The following is a 24,450-nucleotide window of genomic DNA, read 5'->3' as shown; positions in this document are numbered from 1 at the left end:
GGGCTACAGTGCAGCGCGCGACCTTTCGCCGACGTCCCACGGGGAAAGCCCGCGCTCTAGCCTTGAATTATAACCACATCTCATGAAGGGGGGTGTGCATGGTTGAGATAGCACGGACCAAACAGACAAAATAGGATTTTCCCAATACTTTTTTCAGGGCCAGAGAATGACAGGCATATCGTTTTTGCCATATCCCATTATTATGGTTGTAGTAAGAAGGAATATCCTTTCACCGGGCAGCCCCGTTAAATATGCACACCACATGCATCAATCAAAACACAAATAGGCTACTGACAAGCCTATAAAATATTGAATCAATATGCTGTAGACTGTTTTGGATTAACAATAAACAACATTGTCAATTGGTCTTGTTAATGAATCGTTTGTCATAAAACAATCATTTCCAGTCAGACACAATGGCTTATTGATTTGATCCACCCTGACAAGAGCAGCTTCCATTCACCTTTGGAAATTCCAATGGGCCCATCTCATAAAAAAAAGAAATACAATTATATAAAAACTCAAATATTAATTATTGTACTTTTTATTTCCAAGCTGCTTAATTTAAAAGAAATCATTATTACTTCTGTAGTGGGGGTGATGGTGGGTATGTGTTCGTTTGGAGGGAAGGTAGATTGGTGGTGGAGGGGTGTCTGTAGGGGGGGTGGTGGTGGGTATGTGTTGGTTTGGAGGGAAGGTAGGTTGGCGGTGGAGGGGAATCTGTAGGGGTGGTTATGTGTTGGTTTATACGGTAACGTAAAAAGGAATACCCTTTCACCGAGCAGTCCCGTTAAATATGCACACCACATGCATCAGTCAAAACACAAAAAGGCTACTGACAAGCCTATAAAATATTGAATCAATATGGTGAAAATTGTTTTTGATGAACAATACCCAACAATGTCCATTGTTCTTGTTAATGAATAGTTTGTCATAAAACTTTCATAATTTCCAGTCTGACACAATGACTTATTGATTTGATCCACCCTGACAAGAAAAGCCTCCATTCACTTTTGAAAATTCCAATGGGCCCATCTCATAAAAAAATATATATAAAAACTCAAATAGGAATTGTTCTACTTTTTATTTCCAAGTTGCTTTAAAAATATGCCATTAATGATTACTTCTGCTAAAAGGCACTTTAAATATGTAAACATTTTCTATAAATTCATTTTACTACGATGTGGAGGTCTTATACTGTGTTGGGTGAATGGTGGTGGTGAGGAGGTTATGTATTGGTTTGGAGAGAGGGTGGTGGTGAGGAGGTTATGTATTGGTTTGGAGAGAGGGTGGTGGTGATTATGTGTTGGTTTGGAGGGAGGGTAGCTTGGCGGTGGATGGGGTCTGTAGGGGTGGTAGTGGTGGTTATGTGTTGGTTTGGAGGGAGGGTAGCTTGGAGGTGGATGGGGTCTGTAGGGGTGGTAGTGGTGGTTATGTGTTGGTTTGGAGGGAGGGTAGCTTGGAGGTGGATGGGGTCTGTAGGGGTGGTAGTGGTGGTTATGTGTTGGTTTGGAGGGAGGGTAGCTTGGCAGGGGAGGGGGGTCTGTAGGGGTGGTGGTGGTGGTTATGTGTTGGTTTGGAGGGAGGGTAGCTTGGAGGTGGATGGGGTCTGTAGGGGTGGTAGTGGTGGTTATGTGTTGGTTTGGAGGGAGGGTAGCTTGGCAGGGGAGGGGGGTCTGTAGGGGTGGTGGTGGTGGTTATGTGTTGGTTTGGAGGGAGGGTAGCTTGGAGGTGGATGGGGTCTGTAGGGGTGGTAGTGGTGGTTATGTGTTGGTTTGGAGGGAGGGTAGCTTGGAGGTGGATGGGGTCTGTAGGGGTGGTAATGTGTTGGTTTGGAGGGAGGGTAGCTTGGCAGGGGAGGGGGGTCTGTAGAGGTGGTAGTGGTGGTTATGTGTTGGTTTGGAGGGAGGGTAGCTTGGCGGTGGATGGGGGTCTGTAGAGGTGGTAGTGGTGGTTATGTGTTGGTTTGGAGGGAGGGTAGCTTGGCGGTGGAGGGGGGTCTGTAGGGGTGGTAGTGGTGGTTATGTGTTGGTTTGGAGGGAGGGTAGCTTGGCGGTGGAGGGGGGTCTGTAGGGGTGTGTCTTCATCAGGACCTGGATCTCCTCTCTCAGTCTCTGGATCTCCAGGCGCTGCAGCTGGATGATGCGGTCCCCTTCGTCCTCCTCATTCAGACGGACCACCATGTTACTGGGGTTGGCCCTGGGAGACAGCAGGGCTGGGTATAGGGACCAAATACAGAGTGAGATCATGCAGGAGTTACTTTATAGGGAAGTAGAAGTAGACCAATAGGACTTTACCCTAAATTCTTAGGATTTACCCCAAACAACATATGCCTTCTTGGAATGAAACAGTGACCAGACAACCACTTCTAAAGCACTTACAGTTGAAGTCGGAAGTTTACATACACCTTATCCAAATACATTTAAACTCAGTTTTTCACAATTCCTGACATTTAATCCTAGTAAAAATTCCCTGTCTTAGGTCAGTTAGGATCACCACTTTATTTTAAGAATGTGAAATGTCAGAATAATAGTAGAGAGAATGATTTCTTTCAGCTTTTATTTCTTTCATCACATTCCCAGTGGGTCAGAAGTTTACATACACTCAATTAGTATTTGGTAGCATTGCCTTTAAATTGTTTAACTTGGGTCAAACGTTTCGGGTAGCCTTCCACAAGCTTCCCACAATAATACCTCATGATGCCATCTATTTTGTGACATGCACATGTCCCTCCTGCAGCAAAGCACCCCCACAACATTATGCTGCCACCCCCGTGCTTCACGGTTGGGATGGTGTTCTTCGGCTTGCAAGCATCCCCCTTTCTCCTCCAAACATAACGATGGTCATTATGGCCAAACAGTTCTATTTTTGTTTCATCAGACCAGAGGACATTTCTCCAAAAAGTACAATATTTGTCCTCATGTGCAGTTGCAAACTGTAGTCTGGCTTTTTTATGGCGGTTTTGGAGGAGTGGCTTCTTCCTTGCTGAGCAGCCTTTCAGGTTATGTCGATATAGGACTCGTTTTACTGTGGATATAGATACTTTTGTACCCCTTTCCTCCAGCATCTTCACAAGGTCCTTTGCTATTGTTCTGGGATTGATTTGCACCTTTCGCACCAAAGTATGTTCATCTCTAGGAGACAGAACGCGTCTACTTCCTGAGCGGTATGACGGCTGCGTGGTCCCATGGTGTTTATACTTGCAAACTATTGTTTGTACAGATGAACGTGGTACCTTCAGGCGTTTGGAAATTGCTCCCAAGGATGAACCAGACTTGTGGAGGTCTACAATTTTCTTTCTGAAGTCTTAGGTGATTTCTTTTGATTTTCCCATGATGTCAAGCAGAGGCACTGAGTTTGAAGGTAGGCCTTGAAATACATCCACAGGTACACCTCCAATTGACTGAAATTATGTCAATTAGCCTATCAGAAGCTTCTAAAGCCATGACATCGTTTTCTGGAATTTTCCAAGCTGTTTAAAGGCACAGTCAACTTAGTGTATGTAAACTTCTGACCCACTGGAATTGTGATACAGTTAATTATAAGTGAAATAATCTGTCTGTAAACAATTGTTGGAAAAATTACTTGTGTCATGCACAAAGTAGATGTCCTAACCGACTTGCCAAAACTATAGTTTGTTAACAAGAAATGTGTGGAGTGGTTGAAAAACTAGCCTTAATGACTCCAACCTATGTTGGAGTGTATGTAAACTTCTGGATTCAACTGTATATGAATATAAATGTTATTATAGACTATTCACACAGTGACACCCAGTGGCTAGAAATATGAACGCTCTACTCCAAAGAAAAGTTCAGGGAACTTAACTCAACCAATATTTCCAATGAGTAGAAAGCTGCACTCTATTCTCTTTACTGTAAATCAGAGAGAAAGAGGTCACCTTTGAGTGTGTTGGTCTGCGTCAGGCCCTTCTTTCCCACCAGACTCTTGTAGTCATGGACCTGGGAACGCACCAGATGCAGCTGCCGCCGCAGGTCATTGACCTCACTGATCAGAGTCACGTTCTCCTGTAGCAACCAATCAATTATCCAATTAAGCAATCAAGTAATCCAGTCAGTCCGTCAATTAGTCCGTCTGTCTGTCTGTCAGCCAGTCAAGGACTACGACACTAAAACGACAAGCCTAGCTTTAGGGTGTCTTATAAATGGGAATGAAACCAAATCCACAAATCATGTGAAAATAGTTTTGAGCACACAGACACACTTATCCATCTACTCCAATAGTCATTTCTGAAAGTCTCGTCTCTGTCACCTGCATGATCTTGACGTTGTCAGCATGGTGGACCACGCTGTCTTGGGCCAGCTTCCTCTTCAGGGACGCCACGTTCCTCTCCAGGTGCTCCCTTTGCCGAGCGTACTCCCTCTGGACGTTTGCGTCCACACTACTTTTATCCAGCTGAGAGACACGAAGAGCAGCCATTTAAAAACGTGTATTCATTCACCACTTCTTAACAGGAACACACGGTAGCCAACGCTGTCTCACCACATCACTCTGCTGTGCGTAGCGGTCGTACAGGTCTCTGATGCTGTCCTTCAGCCTCTTGGGCTCTTGGATGAACCCCACACAGTTATGGAGGTCCGTCTTGAACCTGCGTACCAGGGCCTCCACATCTCTCACCTGAGAAGGAGAAGAAAGGAAAAGTGAGGGATGGAGGTGAGACTGTGGGTGAAGATCTTGGAGAAGAGAGGAAAAGTGAGGGATGGAGGTGAGACTGTGGGTGAAGATCGTGGAGAAGAGAGGTAAAGTGAGGGATGGAGGTGAGACTGTGGGTGAAGATCGTGGACTTGTCAGACAAATTGGGTGACACTGATAGTCAGACAAAGATAAAGGCACAAATGTAAACATATGGACCTCTCTCTCTCTCTGTCGCTACGTATACAGTACACACCTTCTGCAGGCCCTTGTGCATTTCCTTGTCAGTCGTGGTGAGTTTGAGCTTCAGCTCAGCGATGTCCAGCTCCCCCTGAGTGTTCTTCTTGTGGAAGGTATCCAGCTCCTCCTCCATCTACAAATCACCGGAAGCCAATAGCCTTTTTACATAGTTTTAAAAAATACATTTAGCAGACACTCTTATCCAGAGCAACTCAGTTAGTCATCTAAAGATAGCTAGGCGAGACAGCCACATTATCACAGTCATGGTAAGTCATTTTTTTCGCATTAAGTAGTTATGTGTAAAGTCAGTGCTAGTAGGAAAATACAAGTGTGAGTGTAGAGTGTGTGTGTGTGTGTGTGGGGGGGGGGGAGCATAGCTTTGATCTCCATATTCTCCACTCTCTCCCACCTCCCTCTCTCACACAGCTGATCTATAGGACTCATCTAAACCCTGATCAACCCTAAATCGATATGGACCCCAGTGCTCATTTCCATGTAGATGAAAAGGGCCTGAAGTTGGCAGGCGCTTTCAAAAAGTATCAATGATGACAAGTTCAAAAGTAGGAACAGATTTTTTTCTGTGAATATTGAATTCTCATTCTAATCAAAGAGACATTTCAGTTAGCCTACTGTGGACAACCGCCGATAGAATGTATGTATTCAAGGGACATTTCAGCGATGGTTTTCAACTATTTCAAAAATGTCAGTTAACCCGTTAAAGAGCTGATAAAGGAGGAAGAAGAGAAGCCATCTCGTTTTACCTCGTGGATCTGCTCCTTCATCTCCTTGATATCATTCTCTCTGGGCTCTATTTGTTTCTTCAGTTCTTTGATCTTGTAGTCCAGGACAAATTTAAACTTCTCCAGCTCCTGGTTCTTCTTCTTCAGATCATAGATGTGTTTCTCCTACAGTACACAGGAACAGGACAAGACTTTAGCCTGGTGCCAGATCTGTTTGTACTGTCTTGCCAACTCATTGTCACACAACAACAATAGGAGTTGGTGAGAAAGCATAAATAGGCTTCAGATCTCTGTATAAAGTTTGTATTCACACTAACAGACTACACATTTAACAGCCATGAGATTTTTATAGTCACTTTTTTAAAAAGTTCAATTATGTTCACGGTCCTCTTCCAAACTTTGATATCCCATGAAATTGAAAGGAAATGTCATTTTGTATAGGTAGTTCAACAATAAAAGCCCTTTGGTGATCCAAATCTAAATGTTCGGCTTAACTTCTGGGCAGCACCTTTTAATGTTCAAATGTATTATCGTTAGAGACGAGCGAGCAAACCAGACAAGAGAGCGTAGGAACAACAGATGCCAAGGTTATTGCTGCTGAGTGTGAATCTTTATTCATGAAGAGGAAGGTGTTTCAACTGAACTGGGTGGATCCTCTTTTGATGCAGAACCATTTTGTTCGAATTTACTCCCTGTCCAATTAGCTGTTTGAAACCGTTTAATCTTGTGTGTGTGTGTGTGCGTACGTGCGTGTATGTGTGTGTGTGTAGGGGGGTGATCTTTTCATAGGACAGCATCTGTGACATTTACACACTAATTAAGTTTCCCTGTATGCACAAAGAGAGCCAACAGAGAGAGATGCAAATGCCTTCCTCCCCTGTCTACCCCTCATAACACTGATGGTAAAATATGTACATGCTCTTTAAGGGAAATAACACACTACAGTGTCTCACACATCAATAGCGCTAACAGCAGCATGCGTGTTGTCAAGGAGGTTCTACACATTGACACGTGTTGTGCATGCATGTGTGTGCACCTATGCACGTACGCATTTGTGCGTTCGTGCTCATAGAGCAGGTGTCTGAGTGGGACTAGTCATTAGTGGACCTTCACTTCTCAAGGCTCAGTGCTGTTTTGCGCTGGGGGGGGGGGGGGGGGGGAGTCTTACAGTCTCACAGTCACCTTGCCTGGTGTGATGCATGGCACCGGGACTCAGTCAGGATGAATGGCTGGGGGAGAGGAAACTTTTTGATGGACAATCTATGGTAGCGTATGAGTTGATTGTGTTTGATTCTGAGAGACGGGCATTAGAACAAATTGAACTGGAACACAATCATACCAGTAGATCTCCATTATACAAAACAGACTGTTTTCCTTCCTCAGTGTTTTAACAGTTTCAGTGACGTCCAGTCACCTTCCATGTTTCTGCATACCTTGGATGCAAACCAATAATTTCTTCCTCGCTGCTTTTGGAACAAAACTAACACTCTCCTTTCCTCGGCATCTTGCTGTACCCCCTCACCCCTTGCACCCCTCACCGCAGCCACTCACGCACCTTGTCTTGGATGGTCTCGTCCCTCTCCTGGATCGCTTTCTTCAGAGCCAGGATGTCCTTTTCCAAGGACTTGACGATGGCCTGTAGCTTCTGCTGCTCCAACTTCATCCTCTCCATCTCCACGTTGCTGTTGTCTATATCCTTCTGCAGGCTGCTGAACTGCAGTGTGTGTGTGTGTGTGGGAGGGAGGGAGGGAGGGAGGGAGGGAGGGAGGGAGGGAGGGAGGGAGGGAGGGAGGGAGGGAGGGAGGGAGGGAGGGAGAGGTAGAAGGGAGAGGAGGAAAATGTCATCATAACTCATTGTCCCTTACACAATGGTCATATTCTTTATAGCTTCCATAACCCATAATAAGGCCTCCACATCCAAAACCATATTGGATAGTAAAAATTGCCAGACTTGATCTAGGAAGAAAGGGAAGGAGACAAAAGAAGACAAGAAAAGACAACAGATAGACAGAATGGGACCAGGTGTATAGGACGGCTGAATATGCAGAGTATCTGATTCAACGTCATCCATTTCCATTAAAGTGATCCCTGGGATATTGAGTGAGCATGCAGAGGGAGCGCATTAGAGCCTAACTGTGGACAGACGGACATGCCCTGCTTGCAGTCTGATTGGCTGTAATTATGATCTACCACGCCTGCAGGCTGGGAGAGAAGAGCTGACTGGGAGGTGTGATGAAAAGGCAGGCAGGGGCTAGATGGGAGAGGGTTGAGTGGGGCGTGTAGGATGGGATGGGACTTGGAAGCAAAGTAGGGGTGGATCTTGCATCCTCCCGTTCTCTCCCCACTTCCTTCTCAAAATATCAGAGGAAAGCGAGGAGAGCATTGGAGAAGATCTGAGGAGAGGAGCCTCTGATCTTCTCCTCCAATGCTCTCCTCTTATCCCTCTGATGTCCTGAGAAGAAGGCAAGAGGACAAAAGGAATCAAGGAAACTTTTGAGAGAGATTGGAGGAGTGGGGGTGAGAAGATCATGTCCCTACCTTCTTCTTCATGATGCCAGTGTCTCTCTTCATGCGCATGTTGGTCTCCCTCTCGTCCCTCAGCCACTTCTCGTAGCGGATCCTGATGTCCTGCATCTCCCTGTCTCCATCCTCCTCCATCTGCTTCCTGCTCTCCTCAAACTCCCTCGCCTGGATACGAGACTCCTCCTGACACTACGGAGGTTAGGGAGGGAGCGAGAAATAAGTGGGAGATGGTAGAACAAGCTTCCCTCGGACACTAGGACAGCAGAGTCTCGGGTTCATCTTTCGAAAACATCTGAAACCCTACCCTCTTCAAAGTGTAACTTAAATATTCCCACAGCACCCCCCCCCCCTCACTCCCCACAAAAAATAAACAACACCCTTTCCTTTCGTGTACTAACACTTGACTTTGTCCTACTAGTACAGATTTTGCTGATCGCTACTTTATTTTTAAAAAAATACTGAGATGTGGTTGTCTCACCTAGCTACACTATACAGTATATATAAAAGCATGTAGACACCCCTTCAAATGAGTGGATTTGGCTATTTCAGCCACACCCGCTGCTGACAGGTGTATAAAATCGAGCACACAGCCATGCAATCTCCATAGACAAACACCGGCAGTAGAATGGCCTTACTGAAGAGCTCCATGAATTTCAACGTGGCACCGTCACAGGACGCCACCTTTCCAACAAGTCAGTTCGTCAAATTTCTGCCCTGCTAGTGCTGTTATTGTGAAGTGGAAACATCTAGGAGAAACAAAGCGAAGTGGTAGGCCACACGAGCTCACAGGATGGGACCGCTGACTACTGAAGCGTGTAGCTTGTACCTCGTCTGTCCTTTTGTTGCAACACTCACTACCGAGTTCAAAACTGCCTCTGGAAGCAATATCAGCACAAGACCTGTTTGTCGGGAGCTTCATGAAATGGGTTCCCATGGCCGAGCAGCCACACACAAGCCTAAGATCACCATGCGCAATGCCAAGCGTTGGCTGGAGTGGTGTAAAGCTCACCGCCATTGGACTCTGGAGCAGTGGAAACACGTTCTCTGCAGTGATGAATCACGCTTCACCATCTGGCAGTCCGACGGACAAATCTGGCTTTGGCGGATGCCAGGAGAATGCTATCTGTCCCAATGCATAGTGCCAAATGTAAAGTTTGGTGGAGGAGGAATAATGGTCTGTGGCTGTTTTCATGGTTCAGGCTAGGCCCCTTAGTTCCAGTGAATGGAAATCTTAACACTACAGCATACAATGACATTCAACGGTTCTGTGCTTTCAACTATGTGGCAACAGTTTGGGAAAGGCCCTTTCCTGTTTAAGCATGACAATGCCCCCATGCACAAAGCGAGGTCCATACAGAAATGGTTTGTTGAGATTGGTGTGAAAGACTGGCCTGCACAGAGCCCTGACCACAACCCCATCAAACACCTTTGGGATGAGTTGGAACGCCGACTGCGAGCCAGGCCTAATCGCCCAACATCAGTGCCCGACCTCACTAATGATCTTGTAGCTGAATGGAAGCAAGTCCCCGAAGCAATGTTCCAACATCTAGTTGAAATGCTTCCCAGAAGAGTGGAGGCTGTTATAGCAGCAAAGGGGGACAATCTCCATATTAATGCCCATGATTTTGGAAAGAGATGTTTGACGAGCAGGTGTCCACATACTTTTGGTCATGTAGTGTATCTTAAGATGAAACGCACTAACTGCTAGTCGCTCTGGATAATAAAAATTGATAGAGAAAGAAAAATGGAAGGCGAAAGAGGTAGCAAATAACAAGGCAAGATATATGGGAAGAGTTAAGTTGAAGAGAAGGAATGAGACACAGAGAAAGAGAGAGGTGAAAGGATAGAGAGTGAGATAAAGATGGTTTGAATGGGAGCTCTGCCTCACAACACAGACAGAGGTTAGGTCATCCTAGCATGGCATCTGTGAAGATGGATAATCCCATCGTTGGCTGTTTGTTTATGCACCTTTAGTACAGCCTCAATTATCCCAGTCAGGACTAGGCTACTGAGGTTCTCTCTCTCTCTAAATAATAAGGTGATTATGCAGGCCCTGTGGAGAGCTACAAAGGGGAACTTTGAGTCAATGGTAGAAGGTTGGGAAGGCCAAATTATGTGTGTTTAGTCAACAGTATACTTCTCCATCTACTATTTAGATGGAGGTAGTTCAACCAGAGCGACTTTTATACCGTTCCCCCATGGGAATTGAACCCACAACCCTGGCGTTGCAAGCGCCATGCTCTACCAACTCTACCAACTGAGCCACAAGGGATGATGAAAGAAACTGCCAGAGTACTTGAGCGGAATATAAACTGTTGAACTGAAACTACTCACTCCGAATGGCCCTGTTCTAGAAAGAACTTTACTGGAGAAAACACATGAACTGGGGTCATTCTTACATGAGAAGTCTCGTTTTGCTACTCTCTCTCAGTGATATGGCCGCTCTTTGCACTTTCTTTTTTTAATCTCGAGTGGTCGGTATCTCAGGTCGGTGTCTCAGCGCAAATCCATGCCGTGGATTTCTATTCTGCTCTCTACAGTGCGGAAGACTGTGACTCTGTGTGCACTGCACAGTTCCTTCAAGGACTTCCTAAACTGGGCCCTGAGCAGAGAGCTGCTTTGGACATTACTCTGCAGGAACTGTCCATTGCAGTTATGCAGATCTCCTCTGGCCTCCCTGGTATTGATGGTTTGCCATCAGACTTTTTACAAATATTTCTGGGAATGTATTGGGTGGGGGCGAATGAAGTATTCTGTGAATCCTTTCAGGAGGGTTCTCTTCCAGTGTCTTGTCAACTTGCTGTGCTTTCGTGATTATTTCTTGAGTATGACATCTGAGGGCTAAATGGTAATGTGATGTATTGTAGTGTGGGTTCTTTAATATTCTCTCTCTCTCTCTCTCTCTCAGAATGAAATAATGAGGTGGTTATGCAGGCCCAGTGTTGCGCCCCCCCACATACCCCACCCCTCTCCCCACGCCCGCCTCTCACACCCCCATTAGCAATGATGGGAGTTGACGTCGCATTTCCTTAAAGATTCCGCAGACATCCTCGATGGAGAACCTGGTGCTCCGATATTCATTTGTCTCTTCACTTCCAATCAGTGTCACAGCAGGGAGAAGAGGAGAACGAGAGGACAGAAGGGAGGGTGAAGGTTGCCGCTAAATGCCTGACTAGACTACATCGCCTTGAAGTAAGGCCAGGAGTTTTTCCGGACCACATGATCTGACCAGGGAGAACTCTGGGCACTAACCCGAAGTTATTCCTGGTGAGGGGAAAAAACAGGACCCTATCTGTGAGGACACTATATAAAGCCGCAAATCCCACCTCCAAACGTCCCCATACAACCCCTTGATATCCTAGTATCCACTACCTGCTCCAGCACCAGTAGTTTCTCCTGCATCTTTCCGTCGTAGTAGAGGGTGAGCTCCTCCAGGGCAGCAGTCTTGCTCTCGTCCATCTGCTGCAGCTGCTTTTCGTAGTCCTGCTGCATCTGCTGAGACTTGAACTGCAGCTCCTGGTACTTCTCATATTCCAGCATCAGCTTCTGACTGTTGGCCGATTCTAGGGGAACGCAGAGAGAGACAGAGAGGATATCCAATGAGGACCCTGGATCAAACACAGTCAATGCTATTATGTGCTGCTGTCAATGTACACACTGCAATGGGAGTCATTCAAGTCTCATTCAAGTCTCTTAACTCCAAACTTAAAGGTCACTTTTGTTTTCTTCTGAAAGACGGACAAGAACTGAGAATAGCATAGAATAGAACAGAATAGAACAGAACTTACCCATATCCTGCAGCTCTTTGGAGTGTTTCTCCACGACCTCGAACATGGTCTCCTGATTAGCTACCTCCATATTGTCTCTCTCCGTCTTCAGGATCTGACAGGAGAGATGGAGAGAGGGGTGAAGAAAGGTGGAGAGCGAGAGGGATATCTCTGCACATGCACCTCACTGAGGTGTTCACCTTACGCCAGCCTAGCCAGAGCCACTTTCAATTCTCATTTCCATGTATCGATCTAGCAGTAGCTCTTATCAAGGCCGACTCTTACAGGGCAAAGTACACTCAGTGCATACCATAATGAGAGCTGAACACTTTTGAAAGTCAAACCGTGTTAAAAGTATTATACTGAGCTACAAGCTTAGAAAAAAAGGTGCTAAGTAGAACCATAAAGGGTTCTTCGTTTTGTTCTTTTTGGTGCTAGGTAGAACCATTTGCAGAAGGTTCTACCTAGAATGTTCTTTATAATCAACCAATCATTGTACATGCAAAAACATAGATATTTAAACAAACTATTCTGAAAATCACCCTTCATTAGCGCATGCTGTGAAATATGATGTATGGTTCTATGTAGAACCCTTCTTGCCTTACGAAGAATTATCAAAGAACCCTTTCCTCCAAAAACGGTTCTTAGGATGTTAAAGGTTCTAGGTAGAACCCTTTGCCTTCCAAAACCGGTTCTTGCAAGAACTCTATCCCCCCACAAAGAACCCTTTGGGGACCCTTTTTTTCTAAGACTGTACAGTACAGTAAACAGACTCAGAGTTATTTGGTACGAGGTAAATCAGATGTCGGGGAGACCAGGGGCAATTGAGACCACTTGAACTCGGCCAGTCACTTTTTTTAATATAAGGAAAGTACAGTACATCTGTCTCAGTAACAGTAGCTGGGGTCAAATGTAACTCCTAAAAAATAAACCAAATACATTCACTTAACTTAAAAAACACTAATGTTTATGAATTATCATAGACATAAGTAATGCTTTTGAAATAAATATGATTATTTATATGTACGCCCACAGAAATATTACAGTTTACTATAGAATACCACAGTACTTACTATAGAAATCTTTAGTAAACTGTAGAATACTATACTACACCCTGCAATATCCCTCAATCATGTCAGTGGAGGGTGCTGAGTGGAGAACGGCTCATAATAATATCCGGAACGGAGCAAACTGTAGTATACTGTAGAGCGGGTATTCCCAAACTGGGGAGTACATTTATATTTTCCAACAGGGCTATACATTTGGGTGAGTTCTTTTTCTCGCCTGAGTAGCCTCGTGTAACTGCCAAAAATAAAATGAAACCATCTAGTGTTCAGCGAAATAACAACACAATGTCAAATGCAGGAAGCCAAGTCAAATAATTAAAATCCAATCACATTAACCGTTACTCTCTCGCAGACATTTAGAAACGAAACATGACAATTTGAAAAATAAGCCACTGGAGTTTTTTGAGTAGTAAGACATGTATAAAAGCAACAGATACCATTAATAAGAAGGGGCTAGAAGCGTCTTATATGGTGAGCTACCGAGTGGCTAGGATAGGCAAGCCCCATACTATTGTGGAGGACTTCATTTTTCCTGCTACCGCAGATATGCTGGGACAATGCTGGAGGAAAAGGCCAAAAAAACTATACAGACAATGCCTTCATCAAACAACACTGTTTCATGATGCATCAGTGATATGGCAGGAGATGTTTGAAACAATTACTGCTTCGCATACGAGCCAGTGAATTATATGCGTTACAGCTGGATGAGTCAACAGACGTGGCGGGCCTGGTACAGCTCCTGGTATATGTCCGTTACATTCATGGGGGCTCAATTAAGGAAGACATCCTCTTCTGGAAATCAGGACAACATGATAGGATATTTTTAAAGTACTGGACACCTTTGTGACATCAAATGGACTTTGGTGGTCAAGATGTGTTGGTATCTGTACTGATGGCGCAAAAACCATCACAGGGAGACATAGTGGAGTGGTAACGCACGTGCAAGCAGTTGCTCCCGACGCTGCAGCATCCACTGAGAGGCTCTTGCTGCCAAGGGAATGCCTGACAGCTTGAAAGACATTTTGGACACTACAGTGAAAATGGTTAATTTTGTTAAAGCAAGGCCCCTGAACTCTCGTGTATTTTCTGCATTATGCAATGATATGGGCAGCAACCATGTAACGCTTTTACAACATACAGAAGTGCGCTGGTTATCAAGGGGCAAAGTATTGACATGTTTTTTTTAAATTGAGAGACAAGCTTAAAGTTTTCTTTACTGACCATAATTTAACCCTCTGTTCCCCCCATGTCTTTGTGTAGTATTGTTTGTTTGTAAGTGCTTGTGCACATGTTGACTGGTGCGTGTCGGGTTTAGTACCCAAGCTGTTATTTTCTTGTTGGTTTTGGAATTAAACTGCTCTGGCTATTACCGAGATCTGCTCTACTGCGTCTGACTTCCCTGCCACCAGTTACGCACCCCTTACAACTGAGACTCTCTCCAATACAACCCAACATTGCAGAGTTATGTGCATCTTTTCAAGCACACCCTTCTCATTAACCTGTGGTGAGTTATTCACCATTTTTGATGAACAAATATGGTTTTATATGTAAGATGGCTAAATAAAGAGCAAAATTATTTATTATTATTATATTATTATTTGTGCCCTGGTCCTAAAAGAGCTCTTTGTCACTTCCCACGAGCCGGGTTGTGACAAAAACTCACACTCATTCTTATATTTAATAAATGTATCGTATATTGTGTGTGTGTGGCAGGCTTACAATGATGGCAAAAAACAACATTTGAGAGTGCGCTGACGCTGGTGCTAGAGGGGGTACGCAGCTGGAGGTTGAGGTATGGAACTATAAAAAGTTTGGGAACTACTGCTGTAGAGTATACTGTAAATACTACAGTATTATCCACACAAAAAACATTGTAGTAACTACTACAGTAATGTCCGCAAAAATACTACAGTCCACACTAATCCACAAAACCACTACACTTTTTTATCTATTGTAAATACTACAGTATTTCATTTGCATATACCCTGCCCATTACCCTCCCCTATATCCTAATTTGTGCCACACTACATGCCATATATTGTGTTCCCTACAGGTTATAGAAAAGAGCATGAATGAATTGAATCAAATTGATGAGTACTATCATGCCTGCTCTCGTTCTCCCTCCCTCCCTGGCGCCCTCGCTGCTCATCATTACGCACACTTGTCACCATCGTTACGCGTATCTGTCTGTTTCTCAGTTTGATCGCCGTGTCAGCTTTACTTTAGTTATGTTTCCCCTGTCCAGACGCTGTCCTTGTTTGTTTCATGTCGGTTATTTATTAAAATGTTCACTCCCTGTACTTGCTTCTCGTGTGTCCTCAGAAGTACTTCATTTAGTTAAGTTGTTTGAGGTAGGTAACTGATTGTGTTTGAAGCCCTGTCTGTCTCACCTGTATGTTGGTCTTGAGCGACTCCATCTGCCGAACAAAATTAGTTGACAGCTCCTTGGTCTTTTCGTTGTAGTTCATGTCCTTCAGACGGAGCTGGTACTCATTCTCCATCTTAAGCTCCTCCACACGTGTCTTCAGCTCTAACATCAGCTGGTTCTGTTATAGGAGGAGAGGAGGTAGTGAGGGAGAGAATGAGCGAGGGAGAAGGTAGAGTGAGAGAAGAAGAGTAGTAGCAGTGAAGTGAAGTGAAGTGAAGTGAAGCGAGTGGGAGAAGAGAGAAAAGGAGGCATGAGAGCAGGGGAGGAGAGGGGGGAAGAGGAGAGGACAGGAGGACAGGGATAATGTGATTAATCAGGTGAGAGTAGGAGTGACCATGGCCCTCACAAACCTACAATAATGGAACACACCCAACCCATGTATCACATCAGTGTAATGCTCCAAAATCCCCATGGTGGGCTACCTTCTCCTCCAGGTCTGACTTGGTGATGAGGATCTCCTCAGCGTAGGTGATCTCCTTGTCTCTCTTCAGGCAGCGGCACTCCTTGTCTATGATCTTCCAGATGAGCAGACAGCCGTCCTCAGATACCGTCAGCAGGTACTGGTCATCAAAAGTGATCACCATCTGAACACAGAGAGGACACACACTTCAACACCTCCGTTCAGTGCATTCGGAAAGTATTCAGACGCCTTGACTTTTTCCACATGTTGTTACGTTACAGCCTTATTCTTAAATGGACAAAATAAAACTTTTCCTCATCAATCTACACACAATACCTCATAATGACAAAGCAAAAGGCGATTAGACATTTTTAAAAACTGAAATTGAGCTCAGGTGCATCTTGTTTCCATTGATCATCCTTAAGATGTTTCTACAACTTGATTGGAGTCCACCTGTAGTAAATTAAATTGATTGGACAAGATTTGGAAAAGGCACACATCTGTCTATTTAAGGTCCCACAGTTGACAGGGGAAGGGTACCAAAACATTTGTACAGCATTGAAGGTCCCCAAGAACACAGTGGCCTCCATCATTCTTAAATGGAAGAAGTTTGGAACCACCAAGACTCATCCTAGAGCTGGCCGCCCGGCCATACTGAGCAATCAGGGGAGAAGGGTCTTGGTCAGGTAGGTGACCAAGAACCAGATGGTCACTTTGACAGAGCTCCAGAGTTCCTCTGTGAAGATGGGAGAACCTTCCAGAAGGATAACCATCTCTGCAGCACTCCACCAATCAGGTCTTTATGATAGAGTAGCCAGACGGAAGCCACTCCTCAGGAAAAGGCACATGCCAGCCCGCTTAGATTTTGCCAAAAGGCACCTGAAGACTCTCAGACCGTGAGAACCAAGATTCTCTGGTCTGATGAAACCAAGACTGAACTCTTTGAACTGAATGCCAAGCATCACGTCTGGAGGAAACCTGGCACCATCCCTACGGTGAAGCATGGTGGTGGCAGCATCATGCTATGGGGATGTTTTTCAGCGGCAGGGACTGGGAGACTAGTCAGGATCAAGGGAAAGATGACCAGAGCAAAGTACAGAGAGATCTTTGATGAAAACCTTCTCCAGAGCGCTCAGGACCTCAGACTGGAGTGAAGGTTCACCTTCCAACAGGACAATGACCCTAAGCACACAGCCAAGACAACGCAGGAGTGGCTTCGGGACAAGTCTCTGAATGTCCTTGAGTGACCCAGCTAGAACCCGGACTTGAACCCGTTCGAACATTTCTGGAGAGACCTGAAAATAGCTGTGTAGCAACGCTCCCCATCCAACCTGACAGAGCTTAAGAGGATCTGGAGAGAAGAATGGGAGAAACTCGCCAAATACAGGTGTGCCAAGCTTGTATCGTCATACCCAAGAAGACTCAAGGCTGTAATCGCTGCTAAATGTGTTTCAACAAAGTACTGAGTAAAGGGTCTGAATACTTACGTAACTGTGATATTTCAGTGTTACATTTTTTATACACTTGCAAAAAATTCAAAAAACCTGTTTTTGCTTTGTCATTATGGGGTATTGTGTATAGATTGATGAGGGAAGAAAACATTTGAATACATTTTAGAATAAGGCTGTTACGTAACAAAATGTGGAAAAAGTCAAGGTGTCTGAATACTTTCCCGAATGTACTCAAATCAATGGCCTTTGCCATCAATCTTGAATCCAGCGCGTCATCAAAAATCAAATCAAGTCAAATTTGATTTGTCATATACACCTATTTAGCAGATGTTATTGCGGTATGTAGCGAAATGCTTGTAAAACAGGTTGTGTGTGTTTTTGTGTTGTTGTGGTTCATTACACTGTAATCGCTCAAATTGTCCTGCGTGGTGTAGTATTCCATTGCAATGCACAGTATTTTACTGTTTTGTGAAGGTATTGCAAGTCGTACCTTGGTGACAGGTGAAGAGTGGGCCTGGTACTCGATCCAGTCCTTCTGGGTGGACAGGGGGTACTTGATGGCCCTGATGGTTCCGATGGAGGTCCCAGTGAAAAGCGTGCGCCCAGAACGGGACATAGCGATGGTGGTGTAAGCCACATCTTCAGCGGGCACTTCACGTAGGATCTGACAGAGAGAGAGATGGGACAGCCAGGGGATGAGGACACAGTGGATGTGCATTTAAAGGCTACCAATTTTTTTTTTAATTGAACCTTTATTTAACCAGGAAAAGCCCATATAAAGGCTACCATATAGAGGCTACCATATAAAGGGTCCTATCAAGGGATGGCAAGAAACAAATGCAGCAGAGGTAAAGCGTTGTTAACATTCATGCATAACATTAGCGTTATTATGCCAGCCTCATCCAGGAGTGTAAATGTACATTTTTAAGACGAGCTTTGTTACCCCGAGGGACTAATTTATTGAAGTGGATATTCTGTCAGGGAAAGTTGTTTACTTCACCAACACTTGGAATGCAAATAGCCTAATGGGGAAGGATGAAGGCATCCAACATCCCACAAAACCACTGATCTATTCAGGACTGGATAAAACTCTTCCAAATTGAGATGTTTATGATTGTTGTGGGTTTTTCTCTCCAAGCTCCAGCAGCCCAGAATAACTCAAAGGGCCTCTATCTGACGGACTGTATCCTCTTTCCTGATTATTTTCATAGACTGTCAGAAAGATGGCCGTCACTCAAGGATGAGAATAAGTGACAACAGAGTGTGAATTTAATCAACTCTCTGGCCCCAGTCATTATGACGGAGAGGGAAACACTATTTATTTCCCTTTCAGAACTTCACTTCACACAGCTGGAAACTGAACACATCAAAAAATGTAATGAAGAGTTAAGGGAAATAAAATATTAACTCCAAACAGTCAGCATAGTACCGCTCTCGAGGGAAACTTCTGCATAGTAAGAATAAGAAGATACTTTAGAACTGGCTAATAAGTTCTAACTGCACCCCTCACTTATTAAAACCATCTTATAGCTATTATTATAGCCAGATCCTCAAAATGTTCTACAGCTGCACCATCGAGAGCATCCTGACTGGTTGCATCACCGCCTGGTATGGAAACTGCTTGGCATCTGACCGTAAGGCGCTACAGAGGGTAGTGCCTGGGGCCAAGCTTCCAGACATCCAGGACCTATATACTAGGTGGTGTCAGAGGAAGGCCCCAAACAATGTCAAAGACTCCAGTCACGGCAAGCGGTACCGGAGCGCCAAGTCTAGGACCAAAAGGCTCCTTAACAGCTTCTACCCCTAAGCCATAAAACTGCTGAACAATTAATCAAATGGCCACCCGGACTATTTACATTGACACCACCCCCCTTTGTTTTTACACTGCTGCTACTCGCTGTTTATTATCTACGCAGTCACTTTACAAATTACCTCGACTAACCTTTTACTCCCGCACATTGACTCGGTACCGGTACCCCCTGTATATAGCCTTGTTATTGTTATGTAATTTTCTTGTGTTACTTCTTGATCTAATTTTTTTACTTTAGGTTATTTCATAAATATTTTCTTAACTCTATTTCTTGAACTGCATTGTTGGTTAAGGGCTTGTAAGTAAGCATTTCACGGTAAGGTCTACTACACCTGTTGTATTCGGCGCATGTGATTTTTTTTGTTGTTGATTTGATTACAAGAAAAACCTGAAATAATTTTATAGCATCATTATAACTGACTATATCTCAAAACTAATACGCAGTGGTCAGAGTATCTGACATTTCAATAAAATTTAAATCTAATGTTTTACATCAGCAGTTGTCAAGAAAAGCTTTACAGTAACCCAGCCTAGACCCCAAAGAGCAAGCAAAGCAGAAGCAACATACAGGAAAAACTCCCTAGAGGGAAGAAACATGTAACTTTTTGGGGGTCTCACTTGACAGGCCTGGATCTCTTTCAGGGTACAATCGGTCCCCACGGCGAAGATAGTCTTGGCGTCAGGGGAGATGGTGACGCTGGTGTAGCTGCAGGACTTGAGGACGCTCTCCGACTCCCGCTTGCCGGTCAGGGTGTTCCACTCGTACACAGCCCCCTCCATACCACACGACACCAGCCTGCTGTCATCACCACTCCAGGCTATGGAGCGCACCTGCAGATGGAGACAGGCGAGCCTCAAACAAAATACCCACTTGCGGTCACGTTATCTCTGCGACCCTGAGTGTTTCGAGCCAGGTGAACTGACCAGGAAAAACTTAAAGCTATAACTAGCGCCAAACGTTTTTCCTGGTCAGGTCACATGGCCAGGAAATGTTGGCCTGAGGTAAGGCCTACTGGAACTGAGGTTGGTCAAGCGGCTGCCAGATGTGGGCGAGAAAATATGCCGGAGGCAGGCTGATAGTGGGCTAGTTGGAGCTTGCTAGCTAGGGTCTTACTCTCTGATGATAAACCCCACCGTAAACCATCAGTGACCTCCCCCAGTGTACCATTCCTAACCTTCCCATTGTGTCCTTTGAGGTTGAGGACGTTCTCGAACGTGGTGGTGGAGTAGATGTGGATGATGTTTCCATTGACCGCAGCAAACAGGTGTCCTCCGTGACTGAAGGCACACTGAAAGGAAAAAGCACACAGTATACTGCAAGAGCTGGAATAGCTAGAAATCAATGTTTGAGTACCAGTGATGTTCAGCTATCTACAATGAGGCACTGTTGGCATTGAGAACTCTTCGTTCTGACCTCTCTACAGGCTCGCACGGTGAACTCCTTGAAGGTCCTGACGTCGTCTATGAGCAGGTTCATAAGTCGCAGCTTGTCAGAGAAGCCAACCATGACAAACAGGCCAAACGGGTGGAGGGCGATGCTGAACGCCTCCTCCTGGAACTCCTTATACAGCTCGAGGGTGCTGGGGGGAACGGAAAGGGAGACAGACCTAATAAAGGCCTTAAAGAACAGACCTAACAAAGGCTTTAAAAAATAGACCTAATATAGGCTTTAAAGAACATACCTAATATAGGCTTTAAAGAACATACCTAATACAGGCTTTAATAAACAGATCTAATATAGACTCTAAAAACAGAGCTAATATAGGCTTTAAAAACAGATCTAATATAGGCTCTAAACACAGAGCTAATATAGGCTTTACAGAACATACCTAATATAGGCTTTAAAGAACAGATCTAATATAGGCTCTAAAAACAGACCTAATATAGGCTCTAAAAACAGATCTAATATAGGCTTTAAAAAGAGATCTAATATAGGCTCTAAAAACAGATCTAATATAGGCTCTAAAAACAGAGCTAATGGAGGCTCTAAAAACAGAGCTAATATAGGCTCTAAAAACAGATCTAATATAGGCTTTAAAAAGAGATCTAATATAGGCTCTAAAAACAGATCTAATATAGGCTCTAAAAACAGAGCTAATGGAGGCTCTAAAAACAGAGCTAATATAGGCTCTAAAAACAGAGCTAATGGAGGCTCTAAAAACAGAGCTAATATAGGCTCTAAAAACATCTAATATAGGCTCTAAAAACAAACCTAATATAGGCTCTAAAAACAGACCTAATATAGGCTCTAGAAAACCTAACAGCCAGCCAAGAAATGTTTTTTTCTCAGATATACTGTAACTACCATTCAGTGTCTAAAACAACAAAGGAGCTGAGTTAATCATCACAGGCTGGGACACTGTATAGACTTGACATAAACTCCAGAAAATCTGTATTAAAAGGGATTGTGAAACCCGCAGCTCTTACTTGGTCTCAACATTCCAAATGCGTACAGACTGGTCCAGGGAGCAGGTGGCGATGATGGGCTTGCGGATGCAGATGGACAGGCCGGTGATAGCCCCAGAGTGGAAAGAGTGGGACAGGAACTCAAACTGGACCTGCTCCCCCTTGCTCATCTCAGCAGAGGACAGGGTGATACTGTAGAGCTGACCACGATCTGTGCTGGTCACTACTGTCTCCTCTGATGGACTGATGACCAGAGAGACTATCTGCTGCTGCTCTGCATTGCTGGGATCGTGACTGCACTGGTCTGGGGGGATCTGAAATGGAACACATACATGAATACACACACACACATATACATGCACACCCCACACAGTTACATTAATACAAACACACAAGCATAAATACAAAGGCAGAGACATTATCAGAAACCTCTTTACAAATAGTCTGTTTGTACAGAAGGTGCTTAGATTTGCAGTATACAGCTCGCTTGAGTGATTGTTATAGTTTGGTGAAATAAATTCTGTCACCCTGATCTCCCTGGTCTTCCTGTAGTTGTCCTTGTCGTCGGTTCTCTCAAACAGATACACAGTCCCAGGACCGGCCGAGCAGGCAAAGCCTTTCGAGTAAGCTGTGATGGCCGTAACCCGTGGCAACTGAGGGATCTCTTCATCATTTCCCTCTGCACTGTAAAACATTTATTTGTATTATTATTAGAATGTTTTACGCCATTAGGAGGGTAACATACACAGACGTTTCGGCTTTCACCTTCTTAGGTGTGCAGGTAAAAAGAAACACAGCAGGCATGGAAATTGTGTGACATCTGTTCTGTGCCCTGTGCAATGAAAGAAGTTGCCCAAACTGGACTCTAACTGCCTTTGTGGTATGATATCCAAGAGCACTTTAGATTGATCTAGCTTTCCTAAACAGCTAATTTGGTAAAATTGTATTTCATGGTAGACAGGTAGGTTATTACTGTGTTAGCACAAGCCTCTCTCCTTATGCCCACCTGTCTGGGTCCTGTGACATGGTGGTCTTGGTGGTCACACTCATGTCCCATCGGAGGTCTCCAGACTCAAACACCATCAGCCTACCTGCTTCTGTCCCTGCAATCACCCTCTCCTCAGACATCCAGGCATGGGATAGGAAGTTATGGGTCTCTTGCTTATGGAAGGTGGACTGCTTCAGAACCCCCTCTGCATAGCGGAACAGCTTGAAGACTCCATTCCCACTCACACAGATCTGGGTGTTGTCGTATGGGTTCAAGCTGACCTGGAAACATAATACACTCTTTGGAAAAAGGGTTCCAAAAGGGTTCATCGGCTTCCCCCATGGGAGAACCCTTTTTGGTTCCAGGTAGAACCCGTTTTGGTTCCAGGTAGGACCCCTTTTGGAACCATTTTTCCAAAGAGTGTATTATGTTTCCATAGCACCTTCACCTTCATTTCTAAGAGTGTTGAGTGTGAGACAGTGCCATCATAATATAGCTTTTGAAAGTAAATAAGCATGTGTGTCATCAGCTACAAAGTTAATACTATAACAGAGTAAGGAGCAAGAACCCGGAATGCGATTTAATGCCTTCCCTCAGGGTTTCCCAATGTCGGTGCTGCCTGGGTGCACGTTTTGTTTTTTTGCCCTAGCACTACACATCTGATTCAAATAATCAAAGCTTGACGATAAGTTGGTTATTTGAATCAGTTGTGTAGTGCTAGGGGGAAAAAACAAAACGTGCACCCAGGGGGGGGGGGGGGGGGGGGCAGAACAGACTTTGGGAAACCCTGCCTTATCTATGGAAAAATAACACTGCTATTTTGAATGAACACGCGGATCATTCCACATCACCATTTCCTTGCCAAGGACTCTTCCCTGGCCCCAATAACAAGAGAGCAGTCCGACATCACCTGGTTGACTGGATTAGCGGCCACAGTGGTCTTCACCATGGCCATGACCTTCTGCTTCTCCCACATCCAGTAGAAAAGGGTGTAGTCTGGCGCCCCTGACTGGCCAATGAAGTACTTGGAATCGGTGGAGAAGGCCATGGAGACAAACTCCTGGACATGGATGTCCCCTCCATTCAGCACCTTCCTCTTCCGGCTCTGCTCATGCTGCAGGTCGTACACCGTAATGGTGGCCCTCTCTCCACGCTCCGACACCGCCAGGTATCGGCGGTTTGAGCTGATAGCCAGGGCATACATTCCCTGACTCCTCTCCAAACCTAAGGAGCAAAATCAAAGATGAATCACAAAGACAACATAACTGGAAGTTGGATATCTTTAACAGGTGCAACAAAAAAATGATGCCAGGTTTAAATTTGTCTATGAATAGATTTCAGAGAAAGTGATGTAGTGTCAGAGACATTAAACAACTATAAAACACCCTAGCCATATTGTTGTACTCCTGAGATGTGAGCATGCAGATACCTGGGATGAACCTCTGCCATTTCTGATCAATGTTATAACGAACACAGTTGTTCCCGGATGGGAAGATGACAGTCTGCTCATCAAAGTAGAACAGGTTATTGGCCACGCCCCTCTGCAAACCAAAGCTGTAGTGGCACTGGGCCACCACTGCAGACATCAGAGTGTTGTCAAATCAAAGCTGCAGACTAAAATCTGCCAGTGAAAGGACAGAAGAAGAAAAAACTAATTCAGAAGGGTTTTGATCTTTAAAATGTGGCAAGCAAAACTCTTAAGGAAACTAATTAAATTATTTAAGACCATATTGATCCTTTTCACTTTGATCTGAAATTGCGCTATTGGACCTGTACATTTACATCTACAACTCCTGATCTACAATAGGCACATTTTTATAGCCTTACCTGGAACCATACATTCAACTTTGAAAAGTAATTATTCTTATTTAACTAAGCTACTTACCTTTATTGGAAAAACAATTGGTTGATTCCTCAAAACTCCTTATTCATTATTTATTTTTAAATCATTGATACATCCAGAGATTAACATGCTATGTT

The 24,450-nt window shown here is 44.5% G+C and overlaps 1 pseudogene; it reads right to left on the bottom strand.

Moving 5' to 3' along the window:
• Positions 1–679: 679 nt before the first annotated feature.
• Positions 680–24,056, bottom strand: LOC120051909 (annotated as a pseudogene).
• Between the last annotated feature and the right edge of the window lie 394 nt (positions 24,057–24,450).

This window comes from Salvelinus namaycush, chromosome 8 (assembly GCF_016432855.1).
Source record: "Salvelinus namaycush isolate Seneca chromosome 8, SaNama_1.0, whole genome shotgun sequence".
NCBI classification, from domain to species: Eukaryota; Metazoa; Chordata; class Actinopteri; order Salmoniformes; family Salmonidae; genus Salvelinus; species Salvelinus namaycush.
This window is presented reverse-complemented; position numbering and strand designations above follow the sequence as displayed.